Raw genomic sequence first — 12,505 nt, 5'->3', positions numbered from 1 at the left:
CTTGCTGTATCAGATTGGCCAAGGCCCCATCCAGAATGGCCTTGGACACCTCCAGGGATGGGGCATCCACAACTTCTCTTGGCAACCTGTTCCAGTGCCTCACTACCCTTACAGTGAAGAAATTCCTCTTAAGGTCTAGTCTAAATCTGTCCTCTTTTAGTTTAAGACCATTCCCCCTTGCCCTATCATGTTCTACCCAAGTAAAGAGTCCTTCTCAACCTTTTTTTCTGAGACCCCTTTAAGTACTGAAAGGTTACAATGAAGTCTCCCAGGAGCCATCTCTTCTCCAGGCTGAACATCTCGAGCTCTCTCAGCCTTTCTTCATAGGAGAGGCGCTCCAGCCATCTGATCATTTTACCCTACTCTGGACTCGCTCTAAGAAGTCCACATCTTTCTTGTGCCGGGGGCCCCAGACCTGGATGCCGTATTCTGAGTACTCATGAGGGCAGAGTAGAGGGGGACAATCACCTCCCTCGACCTGCTGGTCACACCTGTTTTGATGCAGACCAGGATGCAGTTGGCCTTGTGGGCTGCAAGCGCACATGGCTGGCTCATCTCAAGCCTTTTGTCCACCAGAACCCCCAAGTCCTTCTCTGGAGGGCTGCTCTTGATGAGTTCTTCTCCCTGTCTGTACTCCTGTGTGGGACTGCCCTGAGCCAGGTGCAGCACCTTGCAGTTGGACTTGTTGAACCTCATGCGGTTCACATAGGCCCACTTCCCCAGCCTGTGGAGGTCCCTTTGAATGGCATCTCTTCCTTCTTTTCTATCAACTGCACCACTCAGCTTGGTGTCATTGACGGCAGTGACAATCCCAATCTGCTCAGCACTCCTCCAAATGCATCTAGAACACTGTGCCCAGTTTTGGGCTCTGTAGCAAGAAAGACTGACCAAGCACAGCAAGTTCTGCAGTGCTGTTAGGAAGGGATTTCCTGTCTTCTCCTGGGCAGCTGTGCCCTCCACCTTGTCAAGGATGTAGTCATCCCTGCTTCTTGACTTCCTGCTTCATGCTGTTGTCCTAGTCAGAGAAGAAGAAACAGTGTGCCCACCAAAATGCATAGAAGCTACTCAACTGCGTTGGATAATTCCATCCAGCTCTAAGTAAGCAGACATTTAGAATCCAGATGGTGACCTGATGCATGAAGCATTCTGAATGCAAGCCTGTGTCAATGATCGCTAAGCATGAGCATCAGCAACCACCCGCTCCCAGAACTACCCGTCAGCATCACCTCTCTCCCCAGGCATCCTTGAAGAGCAGCTGCAGGGGAAGGACAACTCAGAGGCACAGGGTGGGATGCAGAAGAACTTTAATATTAGAGTCAAACAGGGGAAACGAGGTCACACCAAGAGGATTACCCAGTGCAGGAAGCTCCAGGGGCAGACAAGGGCGTGTACTATGTGGCCACGGAGGGCATCCCACCACCTACGCACCCACCTACATCCCATCTGCCTACTCCTCTGAGGGAGAAGGGACAGAAGGTCCACACTAGGATGGCGCTGTTGGACTTTGAGCCCAGTGGAGGTGCAGTGAGCGACAAGGACACAGGTGGGAAAGGAGAGAGTGGAGGAGGGGAAAGGCAGACATGGGCCGTGCTTTCCAAGAGCCCAGGCTGGCCCCATCCATTTGCAGTGGGTGCTGGGGGTGTTTGGCACCTCAATGCAAGAAGCCAATTCACTGTGCCCAGTCCGTACCAACTTCTGAGTCCCTGGGGGTCTTTCTCCAGGACAATCACCAGCAGCTTTAGCAGGGGAGGCACCTTGTGCCGCAGTAGCGACTGCCGAAGCCGGAGAGGCCAAAGCCCCCAGAGGAGATGGGCACTCCCTGAGAGCTGAGGATACTGCCAACAGCAGCGGAGGTGGAGGATCCCACGGCGGTGTTCTGTGGGAAGGAGCTGAGGATGGGGCCGGGCAGGGTCACCACCACAGGAGAGGGCTGGATGAAGACATTGGAGTCCTGGCACTGCCTGACGCAGGGCTCATTGCAGCTGTTGGCCAGTGGGGTTGGGCCACAGGGTCCACATGGCAGGCATGGCAGGCACTGGTTGTAGCAGGACATGTCTCGGGACAGGAGGTGTACCTGGTTACAGAGAGGGCCCAGAGGATAACAACGGTGAGAGAGGATCAGCCTGCCAGCCCACCACAGGACAGACATGGCAAATGGTGTTTTGGGACCTGGCAGCTGTGTAAGCAGCCCCATGGGCTTAACTTTGGACCCAAGGGCTCTGCCAGGAATGTCCAGTCCGACGAAGCTCCCCACCTATCCTCATAGCTGCAGAGAAATTCAGCCAAGCCCCAGCTTCTCTCCATGGCACATATGCTGCTCCCTTCCCTCTCCCATGGCCAGTGGCTCCAAGACCCATTAGAGGATGAAAGGGCAGGCATATTTAAGAAATCCCCAAGGAAGAAGAGGAAGAAAGGCCTTCAGACTCACCTCGTTCCCAGGGAGATGGAGGCGAAAGGAGTGGATGAAGAGAGTGGGGAGATGGGGCCTCTTTTATACCTCTCCTGCATCGCCCCAGGCCCACAGTCACTCTACGCAGGCCATAATTTTCCATCAGACTCACCTCAAATGCAAAATAGCCTTCCTAATAGCACAGGTTGTGTTTTGGTTTCCGTCAACTCTGCCATTTCATTTCCTCATTTCTGATTTGCCCATCTAGCATCAGAATCTCCTTTTAAGTAACAAGATGAGAGGTCAAGCATTTCCCTGGGCGGGAACACGTCAGTAGGGGCAGCAGATGAGTCCTAAGTGCTGGAGGGTGTATTGGGTTTACATGGCAAGATTCTGCAGGGGTGGCCTCTGTGAAAGGTGTCCAGAACCTGCCCATGACCTGCCCCCTGACCTCCTCTGAGGAGGTCTGCCCCCAGGATACAGTCAGGCATGAATGGTGGGAGGCAAGCGATACATAAGCTTCACCCTGCTGACAAAAGAGATGGGGCTATGTGTAGGAGCTATCCTGATCGCTTTTTCGAGGGGAACATAGGGTTACAGAAAACATCTTCCCCCTGGCTGGGACTCATCTCTAGGTCCCAGGCAATATGTCTTCTAGCATTAGAGCTTCAGCACACCTCCTCTGCCATGTCCCAAAGCCCTCCTCAGGCAACAGCACAAGCCAGCACCACTGGGGGGGCAAGGAAGCTCCCCCTCAACAAGCGAGGACTGGAAGGAACCGGCACTGCCACGCAGCTGGGCATGCTCAGGGAGGGGACTTGCTCACAAGGGCGCTGGCTACAGAGACATCTCCCAGACTCCATCAAGGAGGCAATGCATCCCTGCTGCATGAACAAAGCTCTTCCCTGCCCTGCAGACGTGGGAGGCAGCTGGAACACACCCCAGGAGGGCAAGGGAATGCCTTCAGCCGGCAAGCTTCCTGGGAGAGACTCTCCCTGCCCAGGGCGAGTCACGCTCTCATTTGGGATTGGCCTCGTGCCACGCTTTTGGCTTGAGGCCAAGCCAGAGTGCCTGCTGTCTGCAGGCCTGAGCACCATGCATGCCAAATCCCCCTCTGGCCAACCAGCTCCAGAGCTCGAGCTGTGCCATGCTCCAGGCAGCCCCAACAGCCATTACCCTGCAGCATGACCTTCTGACCAGAACTCTCATAGCTCAGGCAGCTCACAGGATGGTCGGCATGTTTTGCACAACAGGGCAGGTCTTTGGTTTTACTGCTGGTCACGGAGTATGTCCAGCCAAAGTGCATGGTATGGCAAGGAGAGTGGTGGAGCCATTTCATTTCCTCATTTCTGATTTGCCCATTTGCCATCAGAATCTCCTTTTAAGTAACAAGATGAGAGGTCAAACATTTCCCTGAGCGGGAACATGTCAGTAGGGAAGCAGATGAGTCCTAAGTGCTGGAGGGTGTATTGGGTTTCCGTGGCAAATTTTTGGTATCAGGGTTCTCAGAGGTGGCCTCTGTGAGAGGTGTCCAGAAGGTGCCCCATGTTAGATAAGAGCCAGTTTCAGCTGGCTCCAAACTGGCCTGCTGCTGTCCAGAGCCAAGCCAATATGCAATGTTTTTTTGGGCTGTGTGAGAACAGAATTAAGAAAAGGAAAACTACTCCTGCACAACAGCAGCTGGGACAGCGAGGAGTGAGAAACAGCCCTGCAGACACCAAGGTCAGTGAAGAAGGAGAGGGAGGAGGTGCTCCAGGTCCTAAAGCAGAATCATAGAATCATGGAATCATTGAGGTTGGAAAAGACCTCCAAGATCATCTGGTCCAAGCATCCCCCTACCACCAATATCATCCACTAAAGCATGTCCCCAAGTATCACAGCCAATCTTTCTTTAAACACCCCCTGGGATGATGACTCCACCACCGCTCTGGACAACCCCTTCCAATACCTAACTACTCTTCCTGAGAAGAAATTTCTCCCCATTTCCAATCTGAACCTCCCCTGGCGCAACCTGAGGCCATTCCCTCTAGTCCTATCACAAGTTATCTGTGAGAAGAGGCTGACCCCCAGCTCCTTTCAGGTAGTTGTAGAGGGCAGTAACATCTCCCCTGAGCCTCCTCTTCTCCAGACTAAACAACCCCAGTTCCCTCAGCTGCTCCTCCCAGGACTTGTGCTCCAGACCCTTCACCAGCTTTGTAGCCCTTCTCTGGACACACTCCAGGGCTATGATGTCTTTATAAACAAAGATATTAAAGAGGATGGGCCCCAACACCGACAACCCTGGGGAACACCACTCGTGACCGGTCAACAGCTGGATTTGACTCCATTCAATCAGAAGTTCCCCTGCGGCCCATGGAGAGGCCTCTAGTGGAGCAGGCTGTCCCCCTGCAGTCCATGGGTAGCACGGTGGAGCACATCTCCACACTGCAGCCCATGGAAGATCCCCCAGTGGAGCAGGTGGATCTTGCCTGAAGGAGGCTGTGGCCCATGGAGAGGACCACAGTGGTGCAGGCCCTGGGCCAGAGCTGCAGCCCGTGGACAGGAGCCCACACAGGAGCAGGGGTTCTGAGGGGAGCTGCCGCCCATGGGGGAACCCGTGTTGGAGCAGTTTGCTCCTGACAGATGGACCCCGTGGTACGGACCCATATTTGCAGCAGTTCTTAAAGAGCTGCTGCCTGTGAGAAGCCCATGCAGGAGCAATTTGGGAAGGAATAAATCTTGTGGGAGGGACCCTAATTTGGAACAAGTGCAGAGAGTTACTGTGAAGGAGGGGCAGAGTCGAAGTTTGATGGACTGACCACAGACCCCATTGCATGTTCCCACATGAGGGGAAGAATGTAGAAGAGGGTGGATGGGGGGAAGGTGCTTTTAGTTTGATTTTAGTTTTTCACTGCTCTAGCTTGTTAGTAATAGGTAATTAATTACATTAATCTCTCAATTCTGAGTCTGTCTTGTCCATGACAATAATTAGTGATTGATCTCTCTGTCTTAATCTCAACCCTTGATCCCTTTTCATCGCACTTCCTCCCCCTTTCCCTTTGAGGAGGGGGAATTAGAGAGCAGTTGTGATGGAGCTCAGCTGCCCAGCTGAGTAAAACAGCCATAGAGTAGGTCAGAAGGGGTAGAAGATGAGTCCCAAGTGCTGGAGGGGTCCTGCATATATATTCTGCTGCCTATGCAGTGCCCTCCTGGATGACCAAAGCCTCCTTCGCCTGAGGACACAGCACATCCTTCTACCACTTGGCCTGGCTCCCAGACTGCTCCACCAGTCACAGCTCATTGCCTGCATAGGCAGATGGGCTGTGCTGCAGTTTTGAAATGGCCTGGCACAAGGCTGCTCCTTCTCGGGTGAGATGTTGTCTGCTTATTCGGCCTTTTCCGTCTTGTGGCAGTGTCCTGGGCTCTTCAGGCAACCCATGTTGTCAGCTGCTGTGACGAACGCAGAGGCTGCTCTCCTGAGCCCAATGATTGCCAAGCAACTCCTGGGGAATCAGGTCCCTTCTCACTACCAGAGGGACTGAGTTGTCCACGGGGACAGCGGCTTGCTCCACCACTCTCCTTGCCATACCGTGCACTTTGGCTGGACATATTCTGTGAGCAGCAGTAAAACCAAAGACCTGCCCTGTTGTGCAAAACATGCCGACCATCCTGTGAGCTGCCTGAGCTATGAGAGTTCTGGTCAGAAGGTCATGCCGCAGGGTAATGGCTGTTGGGGCTGCCTGGAGCATGGCACAGCTCGAGCTCTGGAGCTGCCTGGCCAGAGGGGGATTTAGCATGCGTGGTGCTCAGGCCTGCAGACAGCAGGCACTCTGGCTTGGCCTCAAGCCAAAAGCGTGGCACGTGGCCAATCCCAAATTAGAGCATGACTTGTCCTGGGCAGGGAGAGTCTCTCCCAGGAAGCTTGCCGGCTGAAGGCATTCCCTTGCCCTCCTGGGGTGTGTTCCAGCTGCCTCCCATGTCTGCAGGGCAGGGAAGAGCTTTGTTCATGCAGCAGGGATGCATTGCCTCCTTGATGGAGTCTGGGAGATGTCTCTGTAGCCAGCGCCCTTGTGAGCAAGTCCCCTCCCTGAGCATGCCCAGCTGCGTGGCAGTGCCGGTTCCTTCCAGTCCTCGCTTGTTGAGGGGGAGCTTCCTTGCCCCCCCAGTGGTGCTGGCTTGTGCTGTTGCCTGAGGAGGGCTTTGGGACATGGCAGAGGAGGTGTGCTGAAGCTCTAATGCTAGAAGACATATTGCCTGGGACCTAGAGATGAGTCCCAGCCAGGGGGAAGATGTTTTCTGTAACCCTATGTTCCCCTCGAAAAAGCGATCAGGATAGCTCCTACACATAGCCCCATCTCTTTTGTCAGCAGGGTGAAGCTTATGTATCGCTTGCCTCCCACCATTCATGCCTGACTGTATCCTGGGGGCAGACCTCCTCAGAGGAGGTCAGGGGGCAGGTCATGGGCAGGTTCTGGACACCTTTCACAGAGGCCACCCCTGCAGAACCTTGCCATGTAAACCCAATACACCCTCCAGCACTTAGGACTCATCTGCTGCCCCTACCGACGTGTTCCCGCCCAGGGAAATGCTTGACCTCTCATCTTGTTACTTAAAAGGAGATTCTGATGCTAGATGGGCAAATCAGAAATGAGGAAATGAAATGGCAGAGTTGACGGAAACCAAAACACAACTTGTGCCATTAGGAAGGCTATTTTGCATTTGAGGTGAGTCTGATGGAAAATTATGGCCTGCGTAGAGTGACTGTGGGCCTGGGGCGGTGCAGGAGAGGTATAAAAGCGGCCCCATCTCCCCACTCTCTTCATCCACTCCTTTCGCCTCCATCTCCCTGGGAACGAGGTGAGTCTGAAGGCCTTTCTTCCTCTTCTTCCTTGGGGATTTCTTAAATATGCCTGCCCTTTCATCCTCTAATGGGTCTTGGAGCCACTGGCCATGGGAGAGGGAAGGGAGCAGCATATGTGCCATGGAGAGAAGCTGGGGCTTGGCTGAATTTCTCTGCAGCTATGGGCTAGGTGGGGAGCTTCGTCGGACTGGACATTCCTGGCAGAGCCCTTGGGTCCAAGGTTAAGCCCATGGGGCTGCTTACACAGCTGCCATGTCCCAAAACACCATTTGCCATGTCTGTCCTGTGGTGGGCTGGCAGGCTGATCCTCTCTCACCGTTGTTATCCTCTGGGCCCTCTCTCTAACCAGGTGCACCTCCTGTCCCGAGACATGTCCTGCTACAACCAGTGCCTGCCGTGCCTGCCATGTGGACCCTGTGGCCCAACTCCGCTGGCCAACAGCTGCAATGAGCCCTGTGTCAGGCAGTGCCAGGACTCCAACGTCTTCATCCAGCCTTCCCCCGTGGTGGTAACCCTGCCTGGCCCCATCCTCAGCTCCTTCCCGCAGAACACCGCTGTGGGATCCTCCACCTCTGCTGCTGTTGGCAGCATCCTCAGCTCTCAGGGAGTGCCCATCTCCTCCGGGGGCTTTGGTCTCTCCAGCTTCGGCAGTCGCTACTGCGGCACAAGGTGCCTCCCCTGCTAAAGCTGCTGGTGATGGTCCTGGAGAAAGACCCCCAGGGACCCAGAAGTTGGTAGCGGACTGGGCACCGTGCATAGGGTTCTTGTGTTCAGGGTAGCCAAACATCCCCAACACCCCTTGGAAGAGCATGGGACTCTCAGAGAGCACGGCCCATGCCTGCCTTACCCCTCCTCCAGTCTCTCCTTTCCCACCTGTGTCCTTGTTACTCACCGCAGCTCCACTGAGCTCTGAGTCCCACCACATGAGCCTAGAGAGGACCTTCTGTCCCTTGTCCCTCAGTGGAGTGGGTAGATGGACAGGTGGTGGGATGCCCTCCGTGGCCACAGAGCACACGCTCTCGTCTGGCCCTGGTGCTTCCTGCACTGGGGCATCCTCTCGGAGCAACCTCGTTTCCCTCTTTTGACTCGAATATTAAAGTTCTGCTGCATCCCAGCCTTCGCCTCTGAGTTGTCCTTCCCCTGCAGACACTCCAGACACCATCTGCCAGATACCAGCTGGGGACATCAGGGGGCATGTGGGACACATGGGGAATATTCACATTTCCAAGGATGAGGCCCTGTGCAGTAGGGCCCCTTGGGAAAGCACAGTCACTCACACGTGAGGGAGGTGCCCATGAGTTCTGCAGGGCCCCTGGCCATCAGGCCCAGCATTGCTGCCTCTCTGTCCTGGCATGCCATCTCGGCCTCAGTGCACATCCTGCTGAAGGTGGCATGTGGCCACTGCTGACCTCCAGTGAGGAGCCAGAGCTGCAGGAGACCCTGGGAGGGCAGCAGTCACACAGGTCCCTGGGAAGGGGGCAGCAGGGGAGAGGGAGAGAGGCGAGAGGAGGGGTGGCAATTCCTTCTGCTCTGGGGGCAGCTGTGCTGGGCGGGGAGACTTGTGCAGAAAATGGCCCCAGAGCAGGCCAGGAGAGGGAGTGGGGGAAGCAGGCTGTACTGGCTCTGGCTGTGATGGAGGTAATTGTCTTCACCATAGGCAATATGGTGCTGTGTTCTGATTGTGTGGCTAAAACAGTGGAGGTGACACACCAATGATTTAGCTCAGTGTCAAGGCCTTCTATGTTTCCCCCTCTGTGCTTTCACAGAGCAGGCTAGGGGTGGGGAAGTTTTTAGGTGGGGACACAGTTAGGACAGCCGACCCAAATCGACCAAGGTATATTGCATATGATAGAGCACCATGCTTGGCAACAAAACAGCGGGACAGTTCTTCCAAAGTAGCCATCCTGCAGAGACTTGCTGGGCATCGGTCTTCTGGTGGGAGGTGATGAGACACAGCCTTTGCATCACTTGCTTTTTCTGTTTTGTTTCCCATTCCCTTCTTAAAATGTCTTTATATTAGTCGGGGAGTTTTCCTGTCTCTTCATCTTTCAACTCTCTCCCCTGTCCTGCTGCGGCTGCAGTGTGAGCGAGTGCATGGTGGGTGCTTAGATGCTTGCCAGGGTCAACCCACCACACGGTCCTCCCCCTACTCCTTCCGTCTGTTCCCTGGGCTTCCTGCAAAACTTTGTGGGGAAGAGGGAGGCAGGGAGAGACTGAGGGCAGGAGGAGAGACAGCAGGTGCTTTCTGAGTGTCTCTAAGGGCCGTCCACAAGCTCCCCAAAGCAGCACTGCAGTCACCCAGAGCCCAGTCTGGCAGATGCCTTCCTGCCAGCCTGCCCTCACGCCACATCATCTATCTTGCAGCCCCTCTATGGCAGCAGACCAAAAGCTGGTCCAGGAAAAGTTACTTGGGTGGTAAACCCATCCAGAGAGAAGTGACTCCCAGCAGTGCTCCGAGACACCGAGGACACCAATGACATCCTGGGCTGTGTGAGCAGAAGCATAGTCAGGAGCTCAAGAATCATAGAATTACAGAATCATGGAAGGGCTCAGGTTGGAAGGGACTTTAAAGACCATCTAACTCCAACCCCCCTGCCACAGACAGGGATGCCACTTGCTGTATCAGATTGGCCAAGGCCCCATCCAGAATGGCCTTGGACACCTCCAGGGATGGGGCATCCACAACTTCTCTTGGCAACCTGTTCCAGTGCCTCACTACCCTTACAGTGAAGAAATTCCTCTTAAGGTCTAGTCTAAATCTGTCCTCTTTTAGTTTAAGACCATTCCCCCTTGCCCTATCATGTTCTACCCAAGTAAAGAGTCCTTCTCAACCTTTTTTTCTGAGACCCCTTTAAGTACTGAAAGGTTACAATGAAGTCTCCCAGGAGCCATCTCTTCTCCAGGCTGAACATCTCGAGCTCTCTCAGCCTTTCTTCATAGGAGAGGCGCTCCAGCCATCTGATCATTTTACCCTACTCTGGACTCGCTCTAAGAAGTCCACATCTTTCTTGTGCCGGGGGCCCCAGACCTGGATGCCGTATTCTGAGTACTCATGAGGGCAGAGTAGAGGGGGACAATCACCTCCCTCGACCTGCTGGTCACACCTGTTTTGATGCAGACCAGGATGCAGTTGGCCTTGTGGGCTGCAAGCGCACATGGCTGGCTCATCTCAAGCCTTTTGTCCACCAGAACCCCCAAGTCCTTCTCTGGAGGGCTGCTCTTGATGAGTTCTTCTCCCTGTCTGTACTCCTGTGTGGGACTGCCCTGAGCCAGGTGCAGCACCTTGCAGTTGGACTTGTTGAACCTCATGCGGTTCACATAGGCCCACTTCCCCAGCCTGTGGAGGTCCCTTTGAATGGCATCTCTTCCTTCTTTTCTATCAACTGCACCACTCAGCTTGGTGTCATTGACGGCAGTGACAATCCCAATCTGCTCAGCACTCCTCCAAATGCATCTAGAACACTGTGCCCAGTTTTGGGCTCTGTAGCAAGAAAGACTGACCAAGCACAGCAAGTTCTGCAGTGCTGTTAGGAAGGGATTTCCTGTCTTCTCCTGGGCAGCTGTGCCCTCCACCTTGTCAAGGATGTAGTCATCCCTGCTTCTTGACTTCCTGCTTCATGCTGTTGTCCTAGTCAGAGAAGAAGAAACAGTGTGCCCACCAAAATGCATAGAAGCTACTCAACTGCGTTGGATAATTCCATCCAGCTCTAAGTAAGCAGACATTTAGAATCCAGATGGTGACCTGATGCATGAAGCATTCTGAATGCAAGCCTGTGTCAATGATCGCTAAGCATGAGCATCAGCAACCACCCGCTCCCAGAACTACCCGTCAGCATCACCTCTCTCCCCAGGCATCCTTGAAGAGCAGCTGCAGGGGAAGGACAACTCAGAGGCACAGGGTGGGATGCAGAAGAACTTTAATATTAGAGTCAAACAGGGGAAACGAGGTCACACCAAGAGGATTACCCAGTGCAGGAAGCTCCAGGGGCAGACAAGGGCGTGTACTATGTGGCCACGGAGGGCATCCCACCACCTACGCACCCACCTACATCCCATCTGCCTACTCCTCTGAGGGAGAAGGGACAGAAGGTCCACACTAGGATGGCGCTGTTGGACTTTGAGCCCAGTGGAGGTGCAGTGAGCGACAAGGACACAGGTGGGAAAGGAGAGAGTGGAGGAGGGGAAAGGCAGACATGGGCCGTGCTTTCCAAGAGCCCAGGCTGGCCCCATCCATTTGCAGTGGGTGCTGGGGGTGTTTGGCACCTCAATGCAAGAAGCCAATTCACTGTGCCCAGTCCGTACCAACTTCTGAGTCCCTGGGGGTCTTTCTCCAGGACCATCACCAGCAGCTTTAGCAGGGGAGGCACCTTGTGCCGCAGTAGCGGCTGCCGAAGCCAGAGAGGCCAAAGCCCCCGGAGGAGATGGGCACTCCCTGAGAGCTGAGGATACTGCCAACAGCAGCGGAGGTGGAGGATCCCACGGCGGTGTTCTGCGGGAAGGAGCTGAGGATGGGGCCAGGCAGGGTCACCACCACGGGAGAGGGCTGGATGAAGACATTGGAGTCCTGGCACTGCCTGACGCAGGGCTCATTGCAGCTGTTGGCCAGCGGAGTCGGGCCACAGGGTCCACATGGCAGGCACGGCAGGCACTGGTTGTAGCAGGACATGTCTCGGGGCAGGAGGTGTACCTGGTTAGAGAGAGGGCCCAGAGTAGAACTGGTGTGAGAGAGGAGAAATGTGCCAGTCCACCCCAGGAGAGCCATGGCACATGCTGTTTTGGGGCCTGGCAGGTGTGAAAGGAAGCCCAAAACCTTCTCTTTCCCTTTAGCCCCAGCAGCCTTGGAAGAATGTCCAGGCCAAAGGAGCTCCCCATCTAGCCTATATCTTGGGACGTATGTCAGCCAAGCCACAGCTTCACTTCATGACACAACTCCTGTCCCCTTCCCTCTCCCATGACTAGCAACCCCAAAGCCCAATAGAGGAGGAAGGTGCAGGCATGTTATGAGAAATCTGCAGGTATGAAGCGGAGCAGAAAGGGCTTCAGACTCACCTTGATCCCAAGGAGATGGAGGCGAGAGGAGTGGATGAAGAGAGTGAGGAGATGGGGCCACTTTTATACCTGTCCAACACTGCCCAAGGCCCACAGTCACTCTACGGAGGCTGTAATTTTCCAGCAGTCACCTCAAATGCAAAATAACCTTCCTAATGGCACAAGTTGTGCTTTGGTTTCTGTCAACTATGCCATTTCATTTCCTCATTTCTGACATGCCTACTGTA

The 12,505-nt window shown here is 54.6% G+C and overlaps 3 pseudogenes; 1 reads left to right on the top strand and 2 right to left on the bottom strand.

Annotated features, from left to right (window-relative positions):
• Positions 1-1,738: 1,738 nt before the first annotated feature.
• On the bottom strand, positions 1,739-2,508 carry LOC118258241 (feather keratin 1-like; annotated as a pseudogene).
• A 4,593-nt stretch (positions 2,509-7,101) lies between these two features.
• LOC118258282 (feather keratin 1-like) lies at positions 7,102-7,914 on the top strand (annotated as a pseudogene).
• Positions 7,915-11,580: 3,666 nt separating this feature from the next.
• LOC118258236 (feather keratin 1-like) lies at positions 11,581-12,405 on the bottom strand (annotated as a pseudogene).
• Positions 12,406-12,505: the final 100 nt, after the last annotated feature.

Source organism: Cygnus atratus, chromosome 25, assembly GCF_013377495.2.
Source record: "Cygnus atratus isolate AKBS03 ecotype Queensland, Australia chromosome 25, CAtr_DNAZoo_HiC_assembly, whole genome shotgun sequence".
In the NCBI taxonomy this organism is placed as follows: Eukaryota; Metazoa; Chordata; class Aves; order Anseriformes; family Anatidae; genus Cygnus; species Cygnus atratus.
This window is presented reverse-complemented; position numbering and strand designations above follow the sequence as displayed.